Raw genomic sequence first — 10,968 nt, 5'->3', positions numbered from 1 at the left:
ACAATATGATTTATACCCATCGAAATTCAAGATTAACATTTGTGAAAACTTTTGGTTAAATTTACTTTTATTTGACAATTATTATCTCCAGCGAGGTGGTTACACTGCACAGTCTAATGAGTTTGCAATATAGATTGAGGTAAACCGAAAAAAGACAAAGGTAATGAAGTGTAGCAGGAATCAGAATAGCGAGAAACTCAGCATAAAAATTGGTGACCACAAAATAGACAAATCTGAGTAATTCTGCTGCCTTAAAGCAAACTAACTCATGGCAGACAAAGTAAGATGGACATACAATGCAGACTAGGACAGACAATGAGGTCATTCCTGGCCAAATGAAGTTTACTGGTATCTAACAGAGTTCTTAATTTGAGAAAGAAATTTCTGAGAATGTACGATTGGAGCCTAGCATTGTATGGGAGTGAATCATAGACAAAGGAGAAACTGGGGTGCAGGAGAATTGAAGGGATTGGGATGTGGTGCTACTGAAGAACGTTGAAAATTAGGTGGACATTGAGATAAGAAATGAAAACGTCCCCTAAAGAATTGGCGAAGAAAGGAACACTTGGAAAACGCCGACAAGGAGAAGGGACAGGATGACAGGACATCAGGAATTAACCCCTGTTGATCTAGAGGGAGCTGTAGAGGGCAAAAACTGTAGGGAAAGGCAGAGATGGAATATATCCAACAAATAATTGAGGATGTGGGGTGGAGGTGCTACTCTCAGATGAAGAGGTTAGCACAGGAGTGGAATTAGTGACAGACTGCATCAAACTATGCAAAATACTTATGACTAAGAAAACGTTTTTAGGTCTAACCCCAAGTCATGCCGGTTAAGTCAATATATTATAAACATGATTTGCATGTGAACAGAACCAGCAATCTGTGAGGATTCCCAAATTTGATCCACTGAATCATACTGAAAATTGGACTCCAGTGTCGCTTGATATTCTACGAATCATAATTCGATTCATAAGACATTTTGCATTTCTGATGAAGAGTTTGTTTGATGATATAAGAAAACGTCCAAAGCCACCATAATAAAAAGGAACTGCCTTAGCTGAAAGTCAACAGTTCCAGACGTCAGTTCTGGAGGGTTCTCAGTAATCTCGCCAGTTATTAGGAGAGAGGCAAAAGCGATAGTTCCAGATGATTCAATTCTAATAAATAATATAGTGGAAATACTGATGACAGGATACTGGGTGGTGCAATATATTCTTATTTGTCGATGAATAATAATTAACAAATATTAGGCAAAGTTTTGTTCTTTATTTATTATTTTAAAATCAAATCAGTCATGATATGAAGCCATGAGCCTATAACCTTGGGCAAATCAAAGAATACAAGGTAAGTATATCCACTAGAGCTCTACATTAGCAACTGTAGTGACTGCAGCTCACCTTTCCGTCAAAATAATGGATGCACATATAAAGGTTTTACGTGTGTTATGTCTTGCAGCTCTCAAATACAGAAGAAAAGACTTTTTTCAGTTTTACCACCAAAGCTGCTATTTGTTTATTGGTTGACTAGTTTCAGGCTTTGCCCAGTTTCACAAGTCACATATTTTATATTTGGGATATACTCTATGTGACGGTCCTGTTTATGTCATCACAGTTCAGATGTAGCTCAGATACTCATTATTCAGCGTGATCCGAAATATCGTTATCACATGGATCAAATCGTGTTGGATAATCATCTGAAACACACCTAAGTGAGATGACATAAATAAAACTGTCTACACCAGTTATATTCCAAATACAAAACATGTAGTTTTTGAAAATGGGCAAAGCTCGAAACTAGTCAGCCAATAAATAAATAGCAGCCATGTGCAAACAATTTTTCTTCAAATAATATATATATATATATATATATATATATATATATATATATATATATAAAAGTAGGTCTTAACTGGGGCCCCTTGTTCTTTGATATCCTGTATTTTGAGATGAGGTTTAATTGTTGCGATATTTTTGCAACGAATCTCCTCAGAATGCTTGACTGAGTGGAATGTTTGTCAGACACAAGAAATGTAACTGTGTATTAGAGGCCATGAAGAAAGAGGTGGGGAGTTAACATAGCTGCTAGAGCGCCTGCTTTGCATGTAAATGGTCCCAGGTTCAAGTCCAGTCCTGCAAATTTTGGAGTTGTGTTACAGTAAGCCTTCGCCACTGATGCCTTGTAAGTATCTTGTGATTGTGTGCTGTCCTTAACGTGGGTGGGTGCTGCACAGTCATGTGAAATATGTAAAGACAACAGCAGTCACACGGTATAGACAATGACGTGATGAGAGGTTGACTGATGAATCAGGGGATTGGTTGCACTCAACGTGTCCTTGTAGGGGAAAAGACTTACAGTATAACAGTTTAATACCGATGGAGACATGAGAGCAGGTAATCTGCTTCATTCAGAGGGCGACCTAAAATTTATTATTGACATAGCCATGCCTCTCTGACTGCAGTCAACTAGGAGTAGATCAAAGGCAGGAAGCACTGCAAATGATATATTCACCTGACATATTGGGAATAGTGGACTTGAGCCTATAATAAAGCGAATGTTCGTGTGTTTGCCATGAAACTGCCCAGAGGAGACCATAGACTGCAGAAGATTGCACTGGCAAAGTGCGCATTTATAGTACTGCAGTATTCGCTGTTGCCAGGTACACTCCGTGTGGTGAGCTTAGAGTACATACTGCGTACACCTGTATGTATAAATGTGAATACAGTTGACTAACGATTGCAGTGATGTTGTACCTAGCTAGGAAAGATACCCTGAAGCTTAAATTGACGGGAACATTACTCAACAAAATTAGTTTGAAATAGAATCCTGGCTAGAAGTAGTACCGGAAATAATCTATAAAGATGTTATGGCTATTAACATATCTATAGTGAACTGCACTGTCTACATCAAAAAGAAAAACTCTGAATCGATTGAAAAAATAGTAGAATCTTACAGAGATGTAATGAAGTTTAAACTTACAGACATAAATATTAGTGATGTACGAGTAGCAGTTACGCATGCTTTGTCATCCACACTGTCAAAATAACTCTGGGGCAGATAAATGCTGTAACATAACTTCGTGGCAACGTTATCAGTAGATTCGCTAAAAGGTGATCCAACTGTCAGGTAATTCCTTTGATAAAAGTGGTGAGGCAAGTTTATATAACCGTTCAGTGGCATGTTAAACTATGCAGACGTCACACTGTAGTAATATATGACTTTAGTGGCGAACTTGTGCTGCCTATGGTTCGGTGGACCGTTTACAAGCAGTTTTAACAATTGCGAGTGGTCGAGATACCTGCCGCTTGAAGTGCAAGACCCCCCTTCACCCCCACCACCCCTTGTTACAACAACGCTACCCGTGACATAAGCAGTGGCAGCCAGTGGACTGAAACTCTGGTCAGGAACCATAGATGTCACCTTAACTAATAATATACGAGACCTGGATTCTCTCATGGAAAAACGTAATGTCACAGAGGTGACTTTGCCAAAACAGGAAGAAACAAAAATGACCGGTGTTTTTCATGAAGTGCATGCTTCTGTAATCCAGGATGGATCAGCACAAAAGTTCAATTATAACGCTGCAAAGTAGGAAAATCCTAAAGGAAATTCTTCTATACAGAAGAGCAGACTGACACACCAGGGCGCTAAACAAGTAGCACCGCTGTTACGACAAAACGTGAAACAAATCAGTTGCTAATTTAACAAGAAAAATTCTGAAAATTCAAGCTCAAACAGACCTGATGCAAGGCTATGTAAATCTAGAAGGTAGACTCCAACGTCACAACTTAGCAAAAACCAACTTGAATACCACTCAACACTCTGTGTCAATTAATCGTGTGCCTGAACAAAAAGAAAGAAAAACTTTATACAAAGTCACACTATCAGAAAACTCGACACAGGAGATGGAAGTAACCACTGTAGATGAATTCATGCCTGGCTCCAGAAACTGTGGAAGAAACAATGTCATCCCAAAAAGAGCCACTGCAGAGGTGTGGACAGAGCTTACAAATTACTATAAACACAGTGTATGGAAAAATCTGGATACAAGTGAAAAATATAAAGTATCAGCAATTACTACGAATAATAATGGTAAATGGCTATGCGTTCAAGTACTGCCTGAGAAATATGATAGATTCGAGAATATTTATTTTGTTAGAAGCATAAAGAATCTGCTTGTGAGACACTTTCCAATTTGGATATGCATAACAAGGTATCGTTACGTTATGTATAAACATGTTGTGCACCTAGTAGCAGAACAGCCATTTGCAGAGTTTTACAAGAGTCTGAATAAAAACATTTAATGGAGATCAGTTTCCAAAAGTTATAAACGTAAAGTTCTGCACTGAAATTCTGCAAGAATGTGGAACAGAAGAGTTGCCAAAGTACAGCCAGAAGGATGTAGAATGTTTTAACAAAGTGTAATGCAGGAGATAAGGAGCAAAACTGAAATTTATGAATGCTCTCAGCTAGAAGAATTGCAAGAAGGAATGGAGGTGATTGTTAAAGCTATAAAAGAGATAGTTAGCAGGAAAAATTGATATGTATTAGAATTTGAGAACAAACTGTCTTTCCATTTGTCAAATTACTGCGTGGAAAAAGAAGGTTTAAATTACGAAGTAAGAATTAAGCTAGATGCTATAAAAGTTACACCTACCAAAAATAAAGAGTGATTTTTGTGTGTGTAATGTATGTGTGGAAAAAGCAATAAAGATTCTGCACAAGAATATTTGTTTTCGTATTTGCTCCCCCACGAAAAATTCTGAAATACTCTGCTATTTACGACTCAGTGGCCGTGTTAAATCTGACATTCGACTTCTTAGCCAAAGAAACTGCGATTTTATAACTAGAGTAACTGACTGTACACAGACAAGATGTTTTACAATGTTCCATACTGGATGTCCACTGGTGTCATAAGATAACAATCTTCTGTTTAGTCAGAGGCGTAGAAATACTCCCGCAACTCTCAGTGCTGGACTAGGCAGCTGTCATGGTTGACAGATGAATAGGCGGCACATATTAGTGTGGTGTGGTTGCTGGTGCGGCACTGGCTGCAGCGACTGAGCAACCTACTTTATGGGTCTGCAGACGATCACGTAATTGAAATAAAACAACCAGATAAACAAAACAGTACCCAAATCCTAGAATAAAACACCAACCCACTTCCCTATACTACTTCAAAAGTAGTGGTAACACAGTACATGTTTTTTAACCTTTTATTTGGCACACATTGAAACATCATGAAGCAAAAGAATGAAGTTACTTAAATGAGATGCCTACAGCCATGCAAACAATTTTACATACATTACTTCAAAATACGGTACGTCACTGGTAAGAATCATTGCCCGGAAAAGGTCCATGGCTGGTACAATAAAAGTACTGTAGTGCTGTTCCTGAGGTTGAGAAAATGATTGCAATTTTTACTATTGCATGTGAAGTGTCTCAAAACAATTCCTTTTTGCTACAGAGCACAGAACAATTTCAAATTTTCCGCATTTTACAGTCAACTGTGCCAGAGGCCAAAGTCTACACTTACCTTTCGGCCCGTACTCTGGCCAGTGACGAAAACTATCCTTTATATGAATGCGTGGTCTCTGTCCGAAAGAACAGACACGACACAGAATCCTCAGCTGTGAATCATTCCATACATCTTTCACTAAACAGGCGCTGCTGTTTTCTTCTCCTTCTGGACTTGTTGTCCACTGTATACACAAAGCCAGGCTTCCTTTTTCCAGAAAAGATAAGTCCATTTTCAACGACTCAGATAAGATTTCGCTAACACGTTTGTATAATAATTCGCCTTCAAGACTTTCTCCTTCCGTTGGTAAGCAGTTTTCGCTGCACGTTAAAAAGCAGCACCATAGAATTGAATGAAACTGATACATCGAAAACCGATGCTCATATAAATTTGCAAGATGTCTACTAAAGATGCATACTATTCAGAAACTTTTCACTAGACACAACAGAATATCGCTGTATATGAGGGCTTAAATCTTGTTTGCAAGAACAATTACCCATTCAAGAAGGAAACTTGAAACATGTTGCAGAAAATAGTGTGCAACGTTGCTTGAGACCGGCATTGCCGAATAAAGGGTTAAGGAAAAATAAAAGAAACGAGACACACATTTGTAATTTTACTACTGTAATCATTTTACTAGGCGCATGGGAAATAGAAATGAGCGTTTGGCGTCATTCGCCAGGAGGCCCCCCTGCGGGGCACGTCCGGCCGCCTTGGTGCGGGTCTTATTACGTTCAGCGCCACAGTACGGATGAAATGATGACGAAGACAGCACAACACCCAGTCCCTGAAGGGAGAAAATCCCCGACCCAGCCGGGAATCGAACCCGGGCCCGTAGGACGGCATTCCGTCACGCTGAGCACTCAGCTATCGAGACGGACACTAGTCTTATAACATGCTCTGATCTGCGTCCTCCTGACTACAGGAAGATGCATTAAGCTTTTATTTATAACTCGATGGTGGTGCAATGCATTATTTTCATACTAAAATACATCCCTGCTATAAATGTCACTATTGTGCTGTAAACTGCCGAATGGTATATTACATTTAACAACCATTGGTTTGTTAAAAGTAGTGGAAAACCTAGTTCTATACGGAAAAAGTATGGTGGAGAAGTGTTGCTGACGTACACCAAGGAATATTTCCAATATGAGATTTTCACTCTGCAGCGGAGTGTGCACTGATATGAAACTTCCTGGCAGATGAGAACTGTGTGTCGAGCCGAGACTCGAACTCGGGACCTTTACCTTTCGCAGACAAGTGCTCTACCAACTGAGCTACCCAAGCACGACTCACGCGCCGTCCTCACAGCTTCTGTTAAGTTTGGAAGGTAGGAGACGAGGAACTGGCAGAGGACGGTGCGTGAGTCGTGCGTGGGTAGCTCAGTTGGGCAGTCTGCCTTCGGCAGTGACACAGTGCGGACCGTGTTGCCTGCCGGCCGCCGGTGCGCGCGCCTGTTTGTTTACGCCGGAGCAGCTTCGCGTGTGCGGTGTTGTGAGTCTAGAACGAGATGGCACACTCGTACAGAAAAACGACTTTGAAGCTCAATTTTGCGAACGACTACACACGACCAAACGCACACGAGATTGAACGTTTCTTAAGAGAAGAGGTAAAAATCGATCCACAGGAAATCGTGGGAATCAATTTATCGATCGTTTCTAGCGTCGTCTATGTCAAGCTTGTTGACGAGGCTACCTGCGAAAGACTTCTACAACGATCACCGAACAGGTATCGTTTCTGTTATGCTGACGGGAATGTTGGTGCGGTTACAGTCGATCACGCGGGAATGGGGATCCGCACTAAACGAGTCTTCGAACTTCCGTTTGAGGTCCCGTCTGAACTTGTTACCGACGCCTTTCGACCATACGGTACAGTTCTATCCCATGTGGCCGAAAAATGGACGAGTTTTACCACGTACCCCGTTTTAAATGGGGTGAGTCAAATACGGATAGAACTGCGAAAGCACGTCCCCTCTTATTTGTACATAGGAGGTTGTCGAGCGATTATAATCTATGATGGGCAACCTCGCACTTGCTCGGGGTGCGGGAAAGAAGGTCACATCCGCTCGGAATGCCTCCAGCGACGTTTAGTGCAAACTCCACAGGATGACGTTCAGGCGCCACAACAGATGACTGTCTTACCGTCGACCTTTGTGGAAGCCCTGAGAGGCGATGTGAGGGAGATTTCCGATGGCCACCAGCAGCTGCCCCCTATAGAGAATATGGACACCAACGGACTGGAACTCCGAACACCGGTTCCACCACAGCAGACACAGGACACCACACAAGAGATGCAACTGACGGACGCTCCAGGATCATCCGTGGTGGCTGCCAGTGCTTCCACCGAGAGCGTGGTAGGCCAGGTCCAAGACGGAGGATACGCAACCCAAACAGCTGATGCGGAAGCAAGGCAACGGAAACAGCGTTCGCCGAAAAGAAGAAAGAAGCGCCGACTGACTTCTGCTGACGATAGCCATAGTCCCGAGGGGACAGTGGACGACAAAGACAGTATCGACCTGAGACCAGTGGATTCAACAGATACCGAGATGACGATGCAGGAATTACACAGCGACTATAACTTGAACTGTCCTTCTGGTGACCGGAAGACAGAAGTGGAGATGACAACTGTCCAACACCAGAGCGGTGACGACGTTGCCTCCCATCCTTCGACCAGTTCCGTAAACATGCTGGGGGACTGGGCGCAAGAAATGGACCACCAGGAACAGAATGAAAATACGAACGCGACGATTGAGGATAGTCCTGGCCAGAGGCCGGGAGGGGTCGGGAAATGTTGAACAACTTAGTGTGGTGAGGAGCGCCGGGGGTGCAGATAGACGCTTAATGTTACCGCCCTACAACTGATGAACACACGCCAGGCGTACCGCATTGCCACGATAAACATTAATGGCATTCGGACACCGCTTAAAATTCAAATGCTGAAAGATATGTTAAGCGCTGCGGACGTGGATATTGTACTCCTACAAGAAGTGCGTTTCACATTGCCGCCAGAGTTCTACGGCTACGAGGCACATTATTCAGTGCACAATGAAAGTGGATGCGGTGTGGCGATTCTCACCAGGGAAGGAATAGGACTGGAGGACGTCATGTCTCTCCCTTCGGCACGTGGCATAGCGATCACTGTCGACGGCGTTCGTTTCATCAATTTATACGCGCCATCTGGCTCCACAAAACGAAGAGAAAGGGCGACCTTTTACACCGAAGAGATAGCACCGTTGTTCGCTGGACGCTATGATAACTATATGTGGGCGCCGACTTTAATTGTGTCGTCGACAAAAAGGACCAAGTACCTCATTATGTACCATGCATGGAACTGCGTGCGTTGATTACCGAAATGGCGCTTCTGGATACCTGGGAACTGCAGCATGGCGACAGACCGGGTTATACGTTTGTAACGGGACCCTCGGCGAGTAAACTTGATAGAGTGTATGTGACGCGAGCTCTACGGACGGCGATACTGGATGCCAAAATCTGGCCAGCGGCTTTTACGGATCATATGGCGTACGTCTGTACGATTTCACTAACGCGTCAGAAGATATGGCGGAGTAAGGGTCACTGGAAAATGAATTGTGCACTTTTACGTGACACTGAATGTCGCCGGACGATAGAAGCGGCCTGGGAGACCTGCGTTCGCCGCCAACGAGCATACACCTCGGTTCTCCAATGGTGGATTAAATGCGCAAAACCAACGTTACGGAGAGCGTTGATACGATACGAGCAGGACAAATCGCAGTGGAACCGCACGACGGCTGATTTTAATTTTACAGCCCTGAGGGAGCTGATGACCCAACAACCATCGCCGGAAAGGCACACGGCCATGCGCAGGATAAAAGCCAAGTTATTACAGCTGACGAGACTAAGAATGGAAGGTATAATGGTCCGGGCGAGATTGGCGGACACAGTTGCTGCCGAAACCCCCTCCATGCACCACGTAGTACGTGAACGCCAACGACGACGCAGGACATTGATCAGGGAACTAATCTCTGAAACTGGCCAGCAAGTTGTGCATCAGCGTGATATTGCGCATGTGTTTACTCACTATTTCCGCCCGTTATATGGACCTGTACAAGGTTGTAGAGAGTTTCAGGGAGAGCATAAGGGAACAATTGACAGGAATGGGGGAAAGAAATACAGTAGAAGAAGAATGGGTAGCTCTGAGGGATGAAGTAGTGAAGGCAGCAGACGATCAAGTAGGTAAAAAGACGAGGGCTAATAGAAATCCTTGGGTAACAGAAGAAATATTGAATTTAATTGATGAAAGGAGAAAATATAAAAATGCAGTAAATGAAGTAGGCAAAAAGGAATACAAACGTCTCAAAAATGAGATCGACAGGAAGTGCAAAATGGCTAAGCAGGGATGGCTAGAGGACAAATGTAAGGATGTAGAGGCTTGTCTCACTAGGGGTAAGATAGATACTGCCTACAGGAAAATTAAAGAGACCTTTGGAGAGAAGAGAACCACTTGTATGAATATCAAGAGCTCAGATGGCAACCCAGTTCTAAGCAAAGAAGGGAAGGCAGAAAGGTGGAAGGAGTATATAGAGGGTTTATACAAGGGCGAAGTACTTGAGGACAATATTATGGGAATGGAAGAGGATGTAGATGAAGACGAAGTGGGAGATAAGATACTGCGTGAAGAGTTTGACAGAGCACTGAAAGACCTGAGTCGAAACAAGGCCCCAGGAGTAGACAACATTCCATTAGAACTACCGATGGCCTTGGGAGAGCCAGTCATGACAAAACTCTACCATCTGGTGAGCAAGATGTATGAGACAGGCGAAATACCCTCAGACTTCAAGAAGAATATAATAATTCCAATCCCAAAGAAAGCAGGTGTTGACAGATGTGAAAATTACCGAACTATCAGTTTAATAAGTCACAGCCGCAAAATACTAAGGCGAATTCTTTACAGACGAATGGAAAAACTGGTAGAAGCGGACCTCGGGGAAGATCAGTTTGGGTTCCGTAGAAATGTTGGAACACGCGAGGCAATACTAACCTTACGACTTATCTTAGAAGAAAGATTAAGAAAAGGGTAACCTACGTTTCTAACATTTGTAGACTTAGAGAAAGCTTTTGACAATGTTGACTGGAATACTCTCTTTCAAATTCTGAAGGTGGTAGGGGTAAAATACAGGGAGCGAAAGGCTATTTGCAATTTGTACAGAAACCAGATGGCAGTTATAAGAGTCGAGGGGCATGAAAGGGAAGCAGTGGTTGGGAAAGGAGTGAGACAGGGTTGTAGCCTCTCCCCGATGTTATTCAATCTGTATGTTGAGCAAGCAGTAAAGGAAACAAAAGAAAAATTCGGAGTAGGTATTGAAATTCATGGAGAAGAAGTAAAAACTTTGAGGTTCGCCGATGACATTGTAATTCTGTCAGAGACAGCAAAGGACTTGGAAGAGCTGTTAAACGGAATGGACAGTGTCTTGA

This window comes from Schistocerca serialis, chromosome 7 (genome assembly GCF_023864345.2).
Source record: "Schistocerca serialis cubense isolate TAMUIC-IGC-003099 chromosome 7, iqSchSeri2.2, whole genome shotgun sequence".
Classification (NCBI taxonomy): domain Eukaryota; kingdom Metazoa; phylum Arthropoda; class Insecta; order Orthoptera; family Acrididae; genus Schistocerca; species Schistocerca serialis.
This window is presented reverse-complemented; position numbering follows the sequence as displayed.